The sequence below is a fragment of the Plutella xylostella genome, chromosome 15 (assembly GCF_932276165.1).
Source record: "Plutella xylostella chromosome 15, ilPluXylo3.1, whole genome shotgun sequence".
NCBI classification, from domain to species: domain Eukaryota; kingdom Metazoa; phylum Arthropoda; class Insecta; order Lepidoptera; family Plutellidae; genus Plutella; species Plutella xylostella.
The window spans coordinates 10,821,593-10,844,249 of NC_063995.1; the positions used below are offsets into that span (position 1 = coordinate 10,821,593).

The window sequence follows — 22,657 nt, forward strand, 5'->3', positions numbered from 1 at the left end:
AAAGTTCGACCTGCCATTGACGGTCCATAATGTCAATTAAGCTTTTTCATTGTTCGTGAGTTGCTGTATTATACAGTAATAACATCAACTGTTATCTGAATTTAAAATCACGCATCATTTAACATAATGACCGCATACCTAATTATGACGTCTAAAGTGATTATGAAACTTTAGAATTATGTTAAAAATTGAGAGGTCTAAATTTTCTGGACTATGGTTGTTTTCAACAGAATGCGGATTTGATCACGCACGCCGGATTGCCCCGCACGCTTCATACATGTACTCATTGTAACGCGTGGAAAAGGGCGTGCAATCCCGCGTGCGTGATGAAATCCGCATGCAGTCAAAAACAGCCTATAAGAATGAAGCCACACGAACGTAAATTCCCCGCCCCCCTCGTCCCCACGCACACTTTTCTGCCAAGCACAACTCACAAAATTACGCTCGTGTGGCCTGAGCCTAAGTTAATTTGGGCAACCTGTACCAAACATTTGCATATGAAACATTTTCAAGGGACGAGCCGTGTGGTAAAACGTAGAAAAAAACAAATGTTCGGATGGAAATGCGAAAGGCATAATGGAGTTTGCGGTCAAATATCCATATTTATGTAAACCTGTAGGTATAAATAATATGTTGCTCGTACTTAATGTAAAAGATAGCTAAATAAAAATGACAGACTACAAGTTACTGTTGTTTACCCACTGAGTTAGTGGCTTTGTAAGTGCTATACAGGGTGTTGCAAAAAGGGTATACTAAGCCGAAACCAGCATGTGAATCTGAAATCAGAATTTCAAAATTCGCGAAAAAAAAAATTCATTCTCCATAGTAAAAAAGTCACGTGACCAACTAAGTTTCTATGGAAAATGAAAAAAAAAAAAAGAATTTTGAAATTCTGATTTCAGTTTCGGGCTTAGATATAACATGCTGCACATGCTGGTTTCGGCTTAGTATACCCTTTTTGCAAAATTCTGTATAATAATAATATGTGTGAAATGTCCCCATTGTCGCGCTTATGAAAATGGCTAGCTAAGAGGAGAGTAGAAATGAGAAAGCCAGGGTTTAGCTTGACACAAATTTATTTAAGAGGTCAAGTGTGGGTTAGGCCTACACTACACGATCAGTCAGTTTTCAGTTGGTACGGATAGGGACTCCCCTGAGTCGAAGAGTATCGGCGTGGAATCCCGATAACGCGACCGGCGTGGAAGTCCTCTTCTCCAGTGGCCAGGTAGGTAGGCAGGCAGGTCACGTGGCCGTTGCGTGCGCGTGGCGTGTAGCTCGACTGCGCGGCGTGGACAGCAACACGGAGGTAGGGGGTTGCCGAACCAGCACGGAGAGGGCGAGCCGTAGAAGCCACGTAGCAGATCCGTGTAGTCGGTAAACCGTACCGTGGACGTAAGCGTGGACCTTGGAGTAGTAGCGTGGACCTTGGAGTAGTAGCGTGGACCTTGGAGTAGTAGCGTGGACCTTGGACCCCGATATTGGGGAAGACACGCACAAGGTACCACTGGTAAAGTCTAGGTCATTCGACACTTTAGAGCGGGCTAGGCACCTAGAGGACTGCCGTGAGGTAGGGTCACGCGCAGTCGATGCCGTAGCCCGTGGCCGAATGATCGAGAGCCAGTGGTCACTGAGTGGGGCTGCCGCGATAGTGGGGACATGAACAAAAGACCGCTTCGCTGGCTAGGGATGGGAACGCGTCGATAATTTGAAGAATTATCGACGCGAAGATTAAGTTATCGATAAAGTCGATACTTAAAATTAATAAATTATGAAGATTATTTACTAATAAATATGTAAGTTATTTATTTTGAAGAAATAAATAACGTTACACCATCTCACACATGGCCATCTGACCCCAAACTAGGCAGAACCTGGAATATGGGTGTTTGACCACTGATATATTATATTATCTAAACAACATAGATACATATTATATTTATAGATATTAACACCCAAGACCCGAGTTCAAATATCTTTCTTTCTTTCTACTTAAAAGTCTCCTGATTTGACTAACCACTACACAATTTTATTCGTTCATCAGTGTGTGTGCGTATGATACTCGAGTGTGGTATCTACTGTACCTAATATAGGTCTGGCGCATCTTATAATAGAATAAGTATACAATTTTAATAACCGTGTTTGTAAACGCTAGTCCAGTCTAGATTGTCACAGATCGACACGTTACTGTAGAAGACACACACAAAAGTAACGGATTTAGATGAAATTGTAGAGTAACAATAGGCATAATTAGAATTATAAAAGATAATTATAAGGCTATGTCTTCTTTATTCTATTGAATATTTGTATCTAGTGTGAAGTCACGGATCCTGATCCTGATCTTCATCCCAAGAAATTGTATAATAACCAGACATTCTAAGACAAGCCTAAAGAAAAAAAAAACACGAAATCGGGCGTCAAAATATTCTTTGAGACGAGCCGCCTCAAACGGTTTAGGCGGAGCTGTACATTTGCATGTGAAACGTTCTAGTATTCCGGCGATGCTGAATAAATCATTTGAATGCATAGCGGAACTACGATTTTATGTTTTGGCTGTACCACCCATTTATATTTCGAAAGACTTTCCACGCATTTTTTTCTTTTGCTGGGCGGTTTTCAGCCAGGGCGCTCTGTTTTTGAATTGGAAATTCGAGTGGTCGTTGAATGTCATTTGTTTTTGGTTAAGAGTGACTGTTGACGGTTCAAATGGCTTACGTTTGATACAGAATACCTATTTGATACTTTTTTACAAAACTTTTATTCGTAGAATTTTATTTGTTTTTAATTGTTCATTTATTTCAGTTACGATCACTGAAGCTAGCTGGACTACGAACGCTTAGTTCACTTTATTCTAATTGCTCACCGTAAATTTATTTATTTTTTATTAAAACACTATAAAGAAGTCAAGATAGAGCATCGTATTATTATATTATTTCCCTGTATAAAAGACCCAGTAATTCACCTGGGAACTACGCTTGGTTAGGTCGACGAATCTACCATAGATTTTCCAGATAAATTCTACCTTTAGGTGTTTCGAGACCGAAAATGCTGATATTTCGGCAGATTTCGGGCTAACATTTACATAAAGACGTGAGGTACGGTTAGTTTCTAATAAATCGTTTATAGAGGCCTTTATTAAAATATCTCCGATATTACCCAATTACAGTGTCACCCTGAATGGACAACATTTCAAAAAACTAAAGCTGCTATAAATCGAAAACCATTTCGAGATTTAGCTCTAAAGGCCACAAAAAAAATGTTTTTGTATTTTTTGGATGTATCATTTTCGAGAAAATCATAAAATAGTAAAAAAGTGCTGATGACGTCATGCATCAGGTGCGATGCATTTTGATGATCAAAGCCTACAGATTTAAAAACAAAATAACTGTCACTTTCATTTATGATTGACGTTGACGTTTTATCGTGACGTTGTTGTTTATTTGGGTCATTTTCATAAATTCTGTTCTGACACTTTCTGACTATTTTTTTTATTTATCAGATAAAATGGTTAGTACTTATTAAGAGATGACCGCTATATAATATGTCCCAGAGATTGCCACCGCCTACACAGCCGAAAAAATGCTTCTGAAAAATGCTTCTGCTTATTTTTTTACATGATAAGTACTTTAGTGGTTGGCATGTAAACAAAGTTTAAATGTCACTTGTCAGTGTCATTTGTGTTTTTTTTCGAGACTATGGCAATAGACAAAAATAAAAATTGAGCCTAATATGTGACGTCACTTCCGATTTTAAAATAATTAACTTTAAAGTTAAAAATAACATGCAAAAATTAATGTATATACAAATTAAAAAAATACGGGTCCTCTAATTTTTTTGTCCTTTCCGAATAGCTAATAAAAATATAGGGTAAAGAAAATGAAATGTTGTCCATTCATAGATTTAATTTCATTGTTACTTATACTTGCAACATTATAGTACACGTGTTTATATTATGTCACAAAGAGTTGAAACTGAAGCGCCGTGTAGTTGAAAGTGTCCTAAATAAATATATACCACAGTATGAATTTATTAGTCAAGACTCGTTAGTTTTAAAAATTATCCATTCTGTTCTGGAATTTGTTAAAATTAAGTGCTGGCTCCCTGGAGCTTATTAGCAATTATACATGTCCCCTAGTTCTCATATTATAACAATAAGTAAAATAAATAACTTACTCAATAATCACACTAAGGGTGAATTCGTCCAAACATCACGTTACACGAGAATAACTATACCGGAATTAAAATTATACGCGAGTAAATATCTAGGATAAGTACATTTGCATTCTACCAAGTTATTCCATGATTAAATTGAATGAACGAGGAACGAAACTGTAATGCAACTAAAATAAAAATAGCTGCGTTTCAAAGCATGCAATAGAAATGACATGCCAACTTAGTTTGAATGGATTATAAAAGTATGAAATTGTTTATGTTTTAATATTTTATTCGCTGTTGTTATTCTGAGACTTTGCCTTTTAACGTACTTTTGTTTATGTTTTGACAGATGTGTTTATATGTCATTATGACGGTTTTCTAATCAGCTGATGTGCTGCCGCCATTACAAAATTACTCTCGGATAAGCTCGTTACACGGTCAATTTTGGCGGTATAACATTTTATTCTTGAGATAAGCTAGTTATCTTGGTTTCAGGTTTGGTAGAATGCAAAATCTGCTTACTCGCGAGTAACTGGTACTTTACTCGTGAGTAGTGAGTTACTCGACGTTGGTCGAATCCGCCCTAACTAGGGTACATCAGACGTTGACATAATAAGAGACAGTTGATACATCAAACGAGAAAGCTCCTTTCCTATCATAAAACCTACATGTACCTGTGCTGAAATAATGAGTTACCCATCCAACACTGCAATATAATATTTGACCTAGGAGCTCAATTTCTACCCACCAAAATCTTTGTTAGAGTTTACCTCTAATACTAGCAAGCCCTACATTTCACGTTGCTACGAAGCTTACGGCAAAATACACCTGTTCACACTACAATGCTACCGCATTAGCGTCAGAGACCCTTCTCTCAACAGGCATAAAGGCTTAAATCAAACAACTAGGTCAATTCAGGCCACTGACCAGAACAATTACCCTGCAAATGAGTCTTAACAAGATGTATGTAGGGTTCAAAATTGGCCACAGATCTTGCTTGTGTGGACAGCGTAGTGTTATAATATCCGGGAGGATATCCTATTGTCAAGAGCAACTTGTCAGCATTGTATTCAAGTTAGGCCTTGATTAACTAAACTAAGCATCTCGCTTTTAGTGCGTACCTACTTTGATTTCTTAGTTTATAGAGTTTCTACGTAATTAATAATTATGAACCAATGTATATTAATACTCTTATCGTTGTAATGCTTTAAAAATTCATAATATATAACCTACACGTACACATAAATACTTACAACACATACGTCATAATATAATACATATTAACACCCAACCGACTCGTGAAAAGTAATCTGCCCCGACGGGGATCAAACCCGGGTCCTTCAGCACAGCAGTCAGGGTCACTAACCACTCCACTGGTGACGATAGACAAACGACGACGCAGTACGGATTCCCAACATATCCACCGCCAGTTAGTTAACATACAGTCCGATTATTCAGTGCATTTGTAGTCGAGGCATAACACTCGGCGTCTATCGGAACGGACGTATAATGCGAGGCAAAGCAAGCATTCGGCTCCCTTTACACAGGCTATTGGTTATGAATAGTGATTCGAACAAGACGATACGCTTGCTTTGCTCTCTGAGAGATTCATTTCTAAAGTTTGTACAAAGGTTTGATGGGCGATTGGGATTTGAATGAATATGTGATAGGAGTGTAGTTGATAGTATACCAGTTTCAATGGGGATTTCCAAATTAAAAAACGATGCTGCAATACGACGCTGTCATCGAGCATCACTAGATGCCGTACATAGAAAAATACAAATTACCGTTTCGAGTTACGTTGCTATCATACAGGGTGTTGCAAAACGGTATACTATGCCGAAACCAGCATCTGCAGCATATTATATCTAAGCCCGAATCTGAAATCAGAATTTCAAAATTCGCGAAATAAATACATTTTCTACATAGGTAGAGTAATAGTTCACGTGACCAACAATTCTATGTTTTAAAATGCTGCACATGTAGGTTTCGGCTTAGTATACCCTTTTTGCAACACCCTGTATATCGTCCGCTGCATATCATTCGCCGTCAATTTGTACCTTTATTTTTTAAATGTCGATTTTTTTATTGTGTGCAGTTCGATGCAGTTGTCGTTGTTCATAGAATGTGCTCTTATGGTGCAGTTCTCAGAATACGGACCTCAACAGAGGTTGCAGACCCCAGAACAATAGTTCTCAAACTTCCGCTCACTAACTATCTTACAATAGCAACTCGGCAGTATATAATTGTGGACGCAAGTGCCGTAAGGTTTGCGAACTAAAAACTTGAAACGTCCCAAATTTGCCCAACCGACCTGAATAATGACTGGAACTCAGAACTGGGGACCGGCCCTGTGGGTTGGTCCTCGTTTGGACCATGAAATAACTACCATCTAGGTAGGTACATTAAAAAATATAAAAATATATTAGGAATATTGAAGATTAACTGTTACCTGTAAGACTCGCTTCACTTCAAAATAATTCCTGTGGAAATTCCGAGACAAAAAGTAGCCTATGTTGATGTCAGCTGCCTACAAACCAAATTTCATACATTTGTGACAAATGATATAGTTTTAACAGGCGGCTAAATACATTAAACGTTTGGTGAAAATTTACATAAGGCAATGTTTATATTGCCTATAAAAATTTTACTTAAGTCCCAACAAGTCTTCACCTAACCCGACCCTTAGAGCACAATAGGCCTCTCATTATTTCACCCAGACTCAAGTTAAACAAAAGACGCTCGCAGAATCGAAAGTTCCATGTTTCTATCTGTACATATATAGATACCTATAGAAGTATATACAGTCATGTAGACAGAAAATCCTTAGGAATTAGATAAAATATTATGGATATAAACATCACGTAAGCTCAAAAATTAAGCTATATATAGGATTTAAATATTCCAATAATGAAACAATTTTATTTTCTTTAAGTTGTTTTTAACCTGTTTTGATTAAAAAACAACTAAGTTTGTGTAGCTTTTATGACAAGTAAAAAAAACAAATTTTATAATAAAAAACCGACTTCAAAAAACCACTAAAATGTAAGAAATAATTTAAGGTTTACACAAATTCTACTCGTATGTGACAGTACAAATATACCTAAGCAGGAACTGTTCTTTTTTGAAGTTGGTGCCATATTTTTTCAGATTACTTTGTCACCGCACCAACATCAAAAAAGAACAGTTCCTGCTTAGGTATATTTGTACTGTCACATACCTAAAAACCTACTATCCTGATACCAAAAAGTCCTACTAATCAATACGAATCATTCAAGCCTAAACACGAAGTGGTTGCTATATACCGTTGAGGAGTTCCCCTGACTGCCTTCCGTTTCCATCATCAGATCAGCTCAAGGTCACCATCATATTTTTTTGTTATAAGAACTATATTTACGTTCTTAATTTCATTAGAATCGGTTAATATGTGCCCAAAATGGAAATTCATACCCTGTTTTTACCCCTTTACCCACCCTTGGGGGTGAGATAAAATTCTGAAAAAAATGGGACCACCTGGGAGTTTAACCCAATACAACAAAAAAATAATTTTCAAAATCGGTTCATAAACGGCGGTGTAATCGGTGAACATACATAAAATAAAGATCCCGACGAATTGAGAACCTCCTCCTTTTTTTGAAGTCGGTTAAAAACGGCCTTTAATTCCTGATTCTTCTGTGCATATGCAGGTAGTATTTTCCTAATTCCGCGCTAGACACTTCAGGCTGTAAAGAAGTGAATTTTATGACTTGCCACGTCAGTATAGCGTTTGTTTTACAGGCCTAGCTCCTTGTTTTCCGCAGTCATGGTCGTAAATTGTGCATTTGATGGAGAGATCTACCGAAAACATGAGTAGCATAATACACTCAATGAAGAGAGCGGTGGTAGCTCAGTCGGGTAAGCGCCCGCTTCTCACGCCAGAGATGCGGGTTCGAATCCCGGCGCTGACATGTACCAATGAGTTCTTTTAACTTAAGTACAATGTATACCATCGCTCTTACGGTGAAGGAAAACATCGTGAGGAAACCTGCATATCTAGATCTAGCACATCTAGATATGTGAACCCACCAACCCGCAAGCTTAGGAAGGCAGTTTAGACCTTGGGGACATGCACAACGGTTCCATTCGAGAGAGCCAGGTGCAGGTACTTACACCCCCACAGAGAATAGAATAGAATAGAATAGACACTCAATGAAAAAGTTCCAATGAGAAAAACACCTACTTACTGCTGAACGAAAAAAACTAACTTAATGTCGCCTTTTGCAATATTTTTGTACATTTAACAAAGCATTACAATATTATTGAATAAAAACGTAAATATTTTGTTCAAATATCGTATTCATTGTTTTAAAAAAATGGATATAAATCATAGACTCATCACGTACAATTTTATTTTATACATAGTATACTTCTCAAAACTCTGACGCAACGCTACAACCAATCACAACCATTAATTAGACAAGCTGATACAGCACAATTTATATCTGGGCCCGACTCGAAACTCCTGGAAATCGGTTCAGGAACAAGACTAGAATACCAAGTAGGCGACCCGAAAAAAGACCTATTGGAACAGCGCCAAAAGAAAATACCTATCGACCAGCAAACGTAGACACTCAGAATATCCCTTACATGGCAATTCTTCGGTGGTACAAAGCAAGATCAGAGGCCTGGTTTAATTGGCCAGGTGATTTCGGAAGCTGGCCGCAATCGCTGAGGGTCGATGTACAATTCCTCATCAGATTACGTTCTATCGGATTGCAGCTACCTATCCAATTTAAATTGTCACCTTTACATTTGGATTTGCATTTTGGATTATAGGCTGGAATGACAGCGGGAAGAGCCTAGAAGTATAAGAAGAATTAACAATTAAGCGTACCATAAAACACCTACATAAAGGACCTTTATATTATTACAGACATTAGCTGTTATTTGGTGAGGAAAATGTAAGGAAAACCACGAATAGAGTGTTCTGGCGCTCCTCGGTAGAGGCCTTGGTAGGTATGTATCATTACGGTAAGATTATGATACTATTTGGATAGGAGTTTTAACCTTTTTAACTACATACTCGTATCATGTTTTCACATTTAAAGTAGGTAGGTAGTAAATGCTCTAAATTTGGCGGCGGGCGTCTCGGGTGACGATATTATTACACGTAAATTACGATTTCCGGTTACCTCTCTCTCGGCTGAGCCCAACACTAATTAAACACTTAATCCATAAACTGTAGTTCATGCTGTACTCATGGAATTAGCCCTGGAACATTGACAAGCGACTAATACCTATCCAGATGAAATCTACCCACGTGAATTTAATTAATGTCAGGCTCACCAATAGGTATGTTACGATAATACATACCTATTCAATAAAAATCTGTACAGCAGATCTTTTTCGCGATTTCGGGATTAGTTGCATAAAAGTTGTCAAATCAAATTAAAAGGCATTATTATATTGAGAAATTGGGTCATTTAGACCTATCGTCGACAAATTCAAATAAGTAATAAGTATATAAATCTTTCTGTATAATAACTGTTCCTTGACGATAATTTAATTGACTGAGCTAAAAGTTTCACGACTAGTTCCTGCCTTACAAAGAACCTCCAGTACCAAACAGCGCCAGTAATCCGGCCAACACTCGTACATAACACCTGAATTTCCATAGCCATTCAATCCGAAAACGTAGTGAGCATAAAGCTTACCTAAACCAGGCCGTGGGACACTGAGACAGACTAATAGTTCGGCGAAATCGTATTTCTGAACCCAGGTAGGGACGAGTCTAGTAGAGCGGTACGCACACACACTCTTTGAATCTGTTTCCATTGCCAAATGCACCATGGGTTTGTTAAAATACTAACAAAGCGGCAACTTTGTTTATTAAAATTTGCGAGAAGAACTGTTTGTTAATTAGCGGCAAAGAAGCGACGAAAGTTCGAATAAGGGCCAGTTGATTAAGACAGAGAGAATTAATAAGATCAGTATAATGTTTAATTACGTATTATCTAAGTTTATGGTATTTTATAACAAGAACTGAGGTATGCAATATATTTAGTATCTTCTTACCTATGTAAGAGGTATAATTTTATGTTCATAAAAATATTTTTCAATATTTTACTTAAAAATAGTACGTAGTTTTCAGAACGGTTACTAGGAGAGCAGTATGGAAATGGAACATAACCTAACACCTGCTGCTTGTAGGAAATTGGATCCGATGGAATCTCGGGCGTTGCTTGTGCTAAGTGAAAGCTGCTCTCCATCATCGCGCTGGTATCCTGGTACTTTTATGTAGAGTTATTTGCAATATTAAGTATGACACAAAATGGCGACTGAATGCTAAAATATTTTTGGTCGTGGAGGCGATATTAATTTAATATGCTATGCTATACCTATATTTAATGTGCTATGATATATTAACCCAATTTTTGTTTTCAGTAAAGATTTTTTAGTGACTGCTGTACTGGATTACACTATAGCTCTATACTGACGAAAAACTAACAGACGAAAGCTGTATTGCAACCGGCACGTTTAATACAGCGAGATAGAGTCCGTAACTTAGTTCTTTGTAGATTTTTTCAAATATATTTTAAAAAAAATGTACCTTAAATACTGGGAGTAACTAAGCGAACTCACTTATAAACACCTTCTTTATTTTTTTAAATAGTGATTCAGTACACCTCTGTTTACTGCAAGTGACCAGTGAGTCTGAATAATATTAATAACTACATATTTTATCATAGCGAGACAAAATGCTTTATACTGCAGCTATATAATGTCTATTAAGCTGCTTACAGTAAGGTATATAATACTGAAAACCATATATTTCCCCCGGGTGCAACAATGGTAAGCTATTCTGTGAACGTAGCACGTAAGCTCACACGCTTCGTCTCGGTGTTATATCATAATTTTCCTGGCTTATTTTCTGTTTTAATCATAGCGTAGAGCATAAGAAGTCTGTAATTATACGGTCTATTCTGTAGGTGTCTGGTTTGCGTATACAAGATGTGTATACTGTAAACGTTATAGTTTTTTTCATGCAGTAGGTACATCAATGTACTTGCATATGGATATGGATATTTTTTCAGTTTCACTATGAGTCTAAACTTGACGAGTACCTAGGCTACAGCTAGGCTATAGTACCTATACTAGCTGCTCCCGCGACCTTCGCTTCACCTTAAAAAGTTTTCCCGTGGGAATATCGCGATAAATAGCCTATGTTCTTTCTCAGGGTCTAGACTATTCTGTATACCAAATTTCATTCAAATCCGTTCAGTAGTTTCGGCGTGAAAGAGTAACAGACAGACAGGCACAGTTACTTTCGCATTTATAATATTAGTTAGTAAGGCTTCTGATATAAAATGTTTTGTCACCAATGGGACCAATACCGTATCGATAGAAATGTTGGTACTTAAAGAGCATTTTAAACTTGAAACCTATGGATTTACATGCTATGCCGCCTACTGACTCGCGTCAACATGTTATTTAATTTTCATAACACACTGTTAGCGGTAGAGAGGCGACATCACTAACATAATAAGTACGTTCTAGTTAATGTTAATATTATTTTAATGAGCTATTCTCGTATGAAGTAAGTACCTGTTGGGCTGTGTTACGAGTGCTTCTGATGCATTTCATGTTGTTTTGTTACGATTCAGTACTAGTTCAGTAGTACTTTTTTGTTCAATTCATTAACTTTATCATTATTAACCCGTTAGTATGCACTGCTGAACATAGATGTAGATATACCTCTTCCAAGTAGCGCCATAAAACTGACGCCCTATCAAAGTCAAAATGAAATAACATTTAGAAAGTATTTAGTGTCTAAATTAAATACATAATGAATCCGAAAATGGTTATCAAAACATATTCGCGATAACCACACTGTCCTTTACTATACATAATTATTTTTTCAGTCCACATGCAGGATTTTTCAAAAAGACAATCTATTTTCTTCCTCCTTAAATATAAACTTGCATGTTTCGGTTTTACCACTCTAACCCACGTGACAGTTCGGTGTGACAGCGTGACGTCACGGATCACGTGACGTCGTCCCACTAGGGAGGGGACGCAGTGAGCGAGATAACACGGGGTAATGAAACAGTATGATTACTCTACACTCCAAGTTATAGAAAAAGTTCCGGTGAAAATTCTGTACAACTTTTCCATTGATCATGAGTGCATTAATGTACCTTTTTATTTAAGATGGAACAATATGTTTTCAGTCCATGTTGCACGACTGGTCCGTTATCGAATAAATAAAAATCATTGTATCACGATTCACGATAAATATGGCGCTGAGATTTGTGGAACGCGCGTTAGAACTTATCCGTGCCCCGAGGCCTATTATATTTTGGGAAATGAAAAGCGCTTGCTGGGCAGTCAGCGACTAACGATAACCTGAATGGCCAATCCTATCACCACGCAAAGATTTTGAACTGAATATTTGTCCCCCGAGTTCTTGTTTTTGTATCTGTGAGTGCTTATCAGTCTGCGGTAACTCCCAAACGACGGAACTGATTTTTTATTTGTATTTTTGGGTCTTATCTATATTTTATGAAAATCGCTGAGCTGTTTAAAAGTTATGCGACTTTTAGTGTTGGTTAGGTTATAAGTTACTGTACTGTGGTGGCTTTACTATGAAATCTAAGGATGGCATAGCGTGTTTAGAAAGCACTAGCTCCACTGGCATTGTCTTTGGAGAATTGTGGCCGCATTTTGTAAAACCACCGTCTTACAAGTAGGTTACGATGTATCTACATCCGTCAGAATGTATAATACGTATATGCCCTCGCCTATTGTATGAAAATGAGAAAAGTGTAGCGTAGTAGTTGAAAATTACGTAAAAACCAGTCAAACCTATGTCACCCCATATCTATTTGTGAGTTAAAGAGTTAAATAAAAATATATATAAAAAACTGACTTCAAAAATTATTAAAAAGTATGAAATGTACGAGTAATTTTGAAGTATATGTGACGGTACATTCCTATTAGCTGTTAAAAGTACCTACTTCGGCATCATTAAGTTAGTATTTTCCGTTTTGACATTAATTTGGTGTATTGTCACTGGAACTTCGTGGAACTTCATTACTCGTGAGTGTATTTCAGAGTCCATACCCCTGTAGATATTTCTAAGCAGATAGAAAGCGAGTGAGCTGGGCGGGCAAATATTGTTTCACGTCTTTACACTATGGATTACGTGGGACACAATGTTGCACACAAAGCAATAATATACATATAATTAAGTTACTTGAAAATCATACAAAGTTCGTATATTACCTAATAATAATATGACTCCAAGCTGGGCAGAACCTGTAATATGAGTATCATATTATTATATATACCTACATATTAACACTGAAGATCCGAGTACAACTATCGGTCTTTAAACATATATCTGCCTCGAGGATCGAATCCGAGACCTTCAGTATAGCAGTCAGGGTCACTCACCACAACACCATTCGGTTGTCAAATGTATTAGGGCGAAACTATGTTTGCCACGTTTTTTGGTAGCTGGCTCGCTCGCTCGCTGGAAGTGTGGACTAGGCTTTATGTTCAAGAAACACAAAGGGAATTAAATTCTAAAGCTACAATAACATATGAATGCTCAAGACACTGCGAGTGCATTAATTTACATACTAATCTAGAGCCTCTTAGTGTGTTCTTACTCAGAATTTGCATAGTTACACACTCATAGTGATGTTGTTATGTTTCCTTGTACTAAAATAATAATTATGTACAACGTTAAACAGTATAACTATACAACACTCAAAATGTTTACTAAGACGACGAAAGATAGATAAAATGGATAGAATAATCTTTATTTTTACACGAAAACAGAATTTATAAAGCTTCTATACAAACACATAGGTCCAAAAAAAGGAGGTGTTATCACTAAAAGCCTTTATAAAGCAAAGCCTTTTTTTACTTTCACATCAATAACATTTTGAATCATAAACTACGTAACATTATACGTTAATTCGTGCTTTGACCAATATCAAAGGATCTGGCCAACTCAAGGTAACCAAGTGACCACTAATATACAGCACTTAACTCCTAATGCATAGCTTCGGATGCCGTGTGGTCGCGCTCCTGGTCTCTAGTTAGAGCCGAATACATAGTATTTGGGTATTTAATAATAATAATAATTTAGCACCCCACTCCATAGCCCTGTATTAGTTTTCTCCATATCCTACAATAGTCCTGCACTAACCGGGGGTTTTCCTTGGGTTTACTTCCATAGTTTACACAGGGAAAATCGTCGGTTGGTGTCACATTTCATATAGATTAATGTTGTCAAAAGGGCCTCTACGTGTTGGCTTCGGCCCCATGCACGCCTACCAAATGCCCGGGACCCCATGGTCCCGTGATGGTAACGACACAACATAATAATAATAATAATATGTGGGGACATCTCACACACGGCCATCCGATCCCAAGCTAGACAGAACCTTTGTTATGGGTATCGGACAGCTGATATATTCTACACAAATACATAGATAGATACATACTAAATATAAATATCAACACCCAAGACCCGAGAACAAATATCTGTGTTTAAACAAATATCTGCCCCAGCCGGGAATCGAACCCGGGACCTTCGGCTCAGTAGTCAGGGTCACTAACCACTACGCCATTCTGTCGTCTATTTTGTTTGTATATTTGAACTAAGTCCAATAATCACAAGAACTTACTTACTTTAGTTACGTCTAATAATACGCTACTCTTTTATGAAATGTAAAAAAAAGGTTTTTACGGCTGAAAAAGTTAACACTCAATGTTTTCACACTTTATAAGTTGACCTTATTCACGGGGTGTGCTGTAACACTTTTTCCTTCATCGTGACGGGAAACCAGAGTTGGACATGGAACTAAGAAATAAGCACATAACTTTTAAATAACTGAAATATATAAAAAACTAAGCCCTCTTTTGGTGAAATCTCATTCAAATGTTTAATATAAAATTCATTTTTTTAGGTTAAAAACTATAATTTACAAATGAGACAGCATAAAGAATATCTATTCTGTGCAACCACAAAAAACATTAAACACTGTTTAACTAGTGTTTAAAACGAATTTTGACAGCTTTTTTATGCAGTTCACAGCGCTAAATATCTGATACTGTCTTAGTTTTTGTGGTAAGGCCCATTTTTTTTATTGCAACCAAAAACATAGCGTTACAAAAAATCGCAAAGACTCACTCCGGAGTCGGTACGGACTCAAGCTACTATTTTTTCAACAAACGAGTTAACTAGAATCTTAACTTAGAACCAATGGCAACGCAGTGATAATTTACATGGACCAATAGCAACGCAGTAAAACAATTACAATAGGTACTCGTTTGTTATAGAGCTTCCACTATGTTATTGTATTTTTGACGTTTCCTTATGTCTGGTAATGGTAAGTTAAGTTGGTTTTCCTTTGCAGTCATCAAATATGTATGTGATTTCGAATGTCAAAAAACCAATAATATAATGGACAGAGTATAAATAAAAAAGACTACAGCCGCATAAGCCGCATCCAGATTAAATACAAGTTCCTTGGCACGGCTGGCGTGAAACAAAAAGCAATCCGTGCGTGAACATGACACACGGAATCTTGCGAACATTTGCCTGCGACACTTGACGTGGCGCGGGCTCCATTTAGTTTTCATACTGAATTTATAGTTTTAGCAAGAAGGAATCGATACTTGCTTAAACTGATAGGATAAATATCTACAGGGTGTTGCAAAAATTGTATTCTAAGCCGAAAGAGGGTGATTCAGGGGGCTATTCTGAATAACTTTTGTTCTACGAGTTTTGGAAATTCACGAAAATAAAAATTCCTTTTCCATAGAAACTTTATTGGTCACGTGAATTTTTACTATGGAGAACGAATATTTTTTTCGTGAACTTCTAAAACTCTTTCAGCTTGACTTAGTATCCTATGTCCCCTGGATGGGGCAGAGGGCGTCCACAGTAACTCTCCATCGCAACCTTTCTTGAGCTTCGCGTTTGATTTCACTCCAAGACTTCCCGATCTTTTTCGCTTCGTCCACTACCGTTCGTCGCCAGGTCTTTCGGCTTAGTATATTCTTTTTGTAACACCCTGTATAAGTTTGCCATAAGTTGTTTAAAAACTATATTATAGAATGATTGTGAATTGAAAGGAGCCAACTCGGCGCATTTGTGACAGTCAGCGACTGTGAATGTGAATGTCTTTCTAGCTCTAGTAGTATCTGACGCCAATCTCGTAGTATGTCGTTAGTTCCACAATTAGATTCTATAGATTGAAGCCTACGAGCGTTATGTAGATATACCTACTCATTACAAACTCACCCAAAGTCATATCATATTTTATTCTATCATTGATAAAACATGTCATTGTCATTTTATTTAGGTATATGAATGAGATATTTTGTATGCCAATTAACTAGTAAGTACATGTACTTTTATAAGAAAGTGGTACTACATCAAAGCCCTCTTGCTAACATTGTCTCAACTCAGAACGCCTACAGTTGGAAAGTTTAAAATAATTCCTTTGACTTTGTGACGGATGATTTTGAGCAGAAAACTTCTTAGCCCGTACTTGTATCCTTCAGGGGCTAATATTTAAGCAAAATTAAAATAAAATTCATTATTTGAAACAAGTTCTGTAGAGTTAACTGAGGTTGTACTAAATTTTGTGTCAAAAACTTTAGGGACTCTTTAGCTAGTTATTTTATAACTCAGCTTCTCATTTTATTTATATATTAATAAATAATTTATGTTATTAACGGAAATATCTTTGGGTGAAATGTACCTAGTCGTGGCCAGAGATCAACTTGCTGGCCCACGACAGAGAAGGATGGGAGCGCCTGGTGTCAGCCCCAGACTCCTCGGAGGAGTAACGGAGTGAAGAAGAAGAAGAACTGTACCTAATCCTTTTCGGAACACTACAGTTAACGAGAATAGTTTATACTACAACTCAAAAACGTTCCATAAAGGCGTGTTAAAGGAGAACTTTGATCAAAAAAAAAAATTGTGAACTTACTTACATCTTTAGTCTTTCACTATAGTGGCAAACCGGTTTTTTCCACGGTGTAGTTTATGTGTCTATCACATGAACGATAAAGAAGATAATAAAATACCGTTTTAGATGTTATTTTATTAACATGATACTAACCACATTATATTATTATGTGAATACACAGCCACTAGGTAGAATAAGCTTAAAACGCTCCATTGTCGTTCCTTTATCTGCCATAATTAATTCAGTTTGAAGAAAATTATTCTCACTTTAACTGGAGTTTATCATTGCGAGTAAATTTGAAGATGGCGCCCAGGGAATTTGCTTAGGAAGATAAATTGTTTCCTGGCGGTGTTTTCTCAGGACTGTTCGGTGTGCTATTCTGGGATGTGTAGCCTTTTTGCTGTCCCAATGGATTTTGCATGTAGGTACGGTGGCCTGCGCCTAAAATTAATACAGGCGGAGTTTTTAAAATAGCGATCTCAAGCTCACATGCTGCTCAAGCACATCCACATAAACACCACTGCTACACACATCACACACAACACGTCCCCGGATTTATAACAGATGTAGCTGGTCCTTTCATCATCAGGGATCTCTATTTTAAAAACTCCGCCTGTATACTTTTAGGCGCAGGCCACCGTACATCCAACCCGGGTGTGAGAGCTACAATCACCTATGGGCCACCACTATTATGTAATGTAAGTATTTTAGTCAATTTATAATACTGCTTGCTAATAATTTAAGAGAATGAATGATTATACGTACATACGATACTAATAGGTGGACGCGTACCTTTAAAATGACCAAAAAATATACATTTTTCACGAATTGATCTAAGTAGCTACGTTTACAAGTACTAGTATAGTCTACGATCGAAACAGCATTGTCTTCTATAATAGAATTACAATAGAGAAGTGTTGGTATACACAGAACATGTATTCATAAGCTCGTTTTCAATTGTAAACGTTGAAAGGCACGGTGGCAAGAGAATTGTATTAATAATAAGCCAGAGAGTGTTGTTAGTATTGAATTTTACTAAAAGTTTAGTCAAAGATAACAAAATGATATGAAATTTAGTAAAGTGATTCAATCTTTAAATCGTAGACATGTCATATAAAAATTATCAACAACTACACTCACGGGCATTGAAAAAGTTCCACTCACAAAATGGCGACACTAACCAACCCCAATTTTGTCAAACATTTAATTTATAATTTGAACAAAATATTATTGTTTTTAGTTGGTAATATCCTGATGCTCTGTTAAATGTACCTTAATATTGCAGAAAGCGTTATTAAGGTAGTCTTTTCCGTTTAGCAGTAATTTAGTAATTTTCTGAATGGAACCTTTTCATTGCCCATGAGTATAAAATGCACGAAACTGCATTTTATTATTAACATTATTACAAAACTGTAACTGTGCAATTCAATTAAATTTAATTAATTTATTCATCAAGACAGTATTATTTATACACTACAGTTTAGAATTCAGATTATACTTGCTACGTCGCATCGTAGTCACTTACTACGCCGCCGCCGTGTCGTAGCCATTTGCTACGGCATCTCGTAGCCATTTGCTACGACACATCGTAGCAACTTACTACGGCGCGGCGTAGCAAAGGTATATTATCAATAATCACAATGCAATAAACCACAGACTCAGACTTCCACAGTGCATATCAAGACTCAAAACAGTAAGTCAAGGTTTAATTGTACAAAAATATTCATGTTTTATTCACACGCGACTTTTAAGTTACATTTTGGATGGTGAAAATACACCAACAATTACGAAATATTACATTCATTTATTTTCATAGATTAAAACACGGGTCAGTAGAATAAATAAAGCAATGTTAATTTGAACAGCAACAATTTAATTTCGTTTGAAACATTTAGTTTAATTTGAAATAACAATAGTTTCAAAAGTTCCGTTAAAAATAGCAACATACATGTTTCATTGCTCTGTGAAAACGACGTGTTCATGCATTCAAACTAGGAATTCAAAATTACCATGGCATATAAACATACTAATTTTATAATTAATGCAACTGTATGACGGTATTTTATATGGTTTATCATGACAAATTTTGATTTTATTTTTTTATAGCTGTTCCCACGAACTTCGCTTCGCCTTATAAAAATCCCGTGGGAATTCCGGGATAAAAAGTAGAGTCTAGACCATATTTATAACAAATTTCATTCAAATCCTTTCAGTAGTTTTGGTGTGAAAGAGTAACAGACAGACAGACACAGTTACTTCCGCATTTATAATATATTAGGGTTAAGATAGTAACACAGGTTTTAACTATCTTTATCTCAATCAGAATACATTGAGTGAGAGAGAGATACAAGTACTTTTTGTTGCTCTCATACAAGAGTATAACGTAACACAACCTCGAGCTCCACGTCACGTTCCCTATAGCAATAGGTACAAGTACATGTACTGACATGTAGTTGCTCATTAGTTAATTTTAACGAATTCCTAGAAATGTACGTTATGGTTTAGGCTTCATTGTTTAATATAATAATATAAAGTTTCACAGCCAAAGATAAATTCATGATTTAGTTATAGTTCCGAACACAATTACTGTATAATAATGTTTTATACATTTTTTGGTTTATATTTAACAAACACAGTAAACGTCGTCGTCGGAAATTAACATTTTTATATCCAATCCAAACTTTGTTACCTTCTGAATGAAGTAAAGAAAAATACATAATACACTCACGGGCAATGAAAAAGTTCTACTCACAAAATGCCACCACCAAACGACCCCAATTTTTTAAAACATTTAACTAAAAATTTGAACACAATATTATTGTTTTTAGTTGGTAGTATCCTGATGCTCTGTTAAATGCACTTCAATATTGCAGAAGTTGTCATTAAGCTAGCATTTTCCGTTTAGGAGTAACTTATTGCTTTTCACAATGGAACCATTTAATTGCCCGTGAGTGTATTTGGAATAGTTGTTTAAAAAATTATATTACAAAAGCTTAACTTTACTGTCCCGCAGAGAGTTCAAAACTTTAAGATCTCAAATCTAAACCATTGCAAAGCCACTTGGAACACAAGGCGTGTGGACAACAATGCCGTTGCAAGAGTAAAGTGTCGGTTACAACACTTGCAGTCTCCAAGAACACTATTATCTGCACTGCACACTTCACAAACATACACACTTGTCCATCATGCTGTTGTTGTAGCACTTTATTTGCTCAAAATAGACGACTTGTAAGTGATATCTTTTACTTTATTTTTCTCTTAATTATATATATTTTACTATTTAATCTCCTATCTTTAATCATGAAATATATAGTATAATATCAAATAGTTTCCGACATAATAAGCATGTCGGAAACTATTTGATTTTAAACGATACTTTTATCGTAACTTTTAGGGTGACTGGCACCAAACATTTAAACGAAATTAAATCAATTGTTGTCTTGCTTTGACGATGTAATGTCAGAGCAAGAGATCACAACGTTAAATTTGTTTCACTTTTTGGTGCAAGCCAGCCTTAGAAATCCAGGTTATCCATCACCACATATTATCCTAAATCAATATGGCCTCCCTCACCGTTGAACTATAACTTATAGTTGGAGTAAAATAGCGTCGGAGCGCGCCCTCCATTATTCTGTGACAACAACAGATAATTGGTTTTAATAATTAACTGCAGCGAGTGAATCAAGCGATCACGTTGCGTGTCCAGCTACAAATCACTACCTACTGTCGCGCTTGGGGCGAGGGTCTGGCTACCAGCGATTGTAGTGTGTAACTTTTTAACCACTGAGGAAAAATAGTGGTTTTGTATCTGTGTGTGCATGTTTGTCTGTCTGTGGTAGCGTAGATTCCAAATGGATGTACAGATTCCTATTGTTTTTTAGATTGTTAGTTAGTAGACAAAATAATTATAGCTATTATAGGTTTGCAAGTCAACTCTGACTACCCCTTACTGGGGATTACAGTCGTGAGCATGTATGTATGTATCTATTATAGGTTTTTAATATATTTGAATAGGTGCTTACATTCCTTGGTGCTTTGATTTATAAAACATGAACAGGATAGTGTCTCACATAAAAAACAAAGTGAAAAACGGTCCTCATTTTATTTATTGTCAAAACGTTTTGTTGGATAAATATATTTAATTAAAATAAATATTATATAGGTTTTTGCTCACGTGATGGTTCAAGGTCCAAAGCTCGGCGTGGAGGGCCCTCCCGATGCTTGAGTAATCCGTTTTAATCTTGAGGTTCTCACACACAAAATCACATGTCCACTTATAATCGTATACACAAATATAATGCCTAATAGCAGCTGGTAATATTTAACCGAAAATACAAATATTGCGAATATCGAGACCGCGCCGAAATACCAGAGCAGATAACCCGACGAGAGGCTGCCAACGACTGAGTAGACTGTCAAAAATAAAAGAACCTACCCACATACAAATATAAGAACCTACCCACATACAATTATTAAAGTGTTCGTCGGTACCGAACACGTTTTAAGTTAAACCTAATAACAACCATTATACCAACGAATAAGGTAACAAATCTTCTAACCGAACTTATTCAAAATAACAGTTCAGTGGTAGAAGTGGGGTGTTGTTTATCGAGAAGTTTCTTTTGCACTAACACTCCATCTTGTTCGTATATTGTCCATCTAAGGTGTTGACCCGCTGCCGCTCCACACTCGCGCTGCGCCGGCCCGCGTCAGCCATATATCAGCAACATTTGGACGCATTGGCCCACTTAATGAATTGCCGGCAACTTGTCCGGTTACTATCAGAATCTGTGCCGATTTCACTCGGTAAATAAATCACGACTGTTTACGTCACTACTTATTGCGCTTGTAAAACTTAAATTCAGCGGGTCTTTCGGAGGTGGATATCCGAAAGTAGGTCACAGAGCTCTTCATTCTGAACAACTTTTGTTACAGAAAAATGGACGGACGCTTTTTTGCTAATTTCCAAAAGTTGTACAGAATTACCCTTTGAACCACTTCCTACTCTATTCTATTCTCTGTGGGGGTGTATGTACCTGCACCTGGCTCTCTCAGATGGAACCTTTGTGCATATCCCCAAAGTCTAAACTGCCTTCCTAAGCTTGTACCATTTCCCACCACGCTGCTCCAGTTGATGGGTGCATACAGATGTGCTACAATCTAGTTATGCAGGTTTCGTCACGATGTTTTCCTTCACCGTAAGAGCAATGGTATACATAGAGACCACCTCCTTTTAGATTAGTATACATAATTTTCGAAATATATATCTTTATAACACTAAGATAAGATATTTAATGGACTAATGCTCAGATAGCGTTAATTAAATACCACTTAACTTTTATCCTAAAATTAATATAACTTTGACTGTAACCTTAAGTTTTAAGTGTCTCATTATAATTACTAAAAGCCTTCAAGGTAAATGTGGAGTTAAAAAAGATTTCAAAGTATAAACGGTCAAGTCTGTTCCACGAATACGAATTATCTCTCCAAAGTCTATAAAATATGATGAACATGATTTCAATTCAGAAAGA

General features: G+C 36.7%; 1 long non-coding RNA gene across 1 annotated transcript; it reads right to left on the minus strand.

The window, feature by feature from the left end:
* Positions 1-1,058: 1,058 nt before the first annotated feature.
* LOC125489649 lies at positions 1,059-1,781 on the minus strand. The gene is made up of 2 exons (XR_007267127.1): positions 1,465-1,781; positions 1,059-1,424 (listed from the first exon to the last, which is right to left on the minus strand). It is a non-coding gene; the product is annotated as an uncharacterized LOC125489649 (long non-coding RNA).
* Between the last annotated feature and the right edge of the window lie 20,876 nt (positions 1,782-22,657).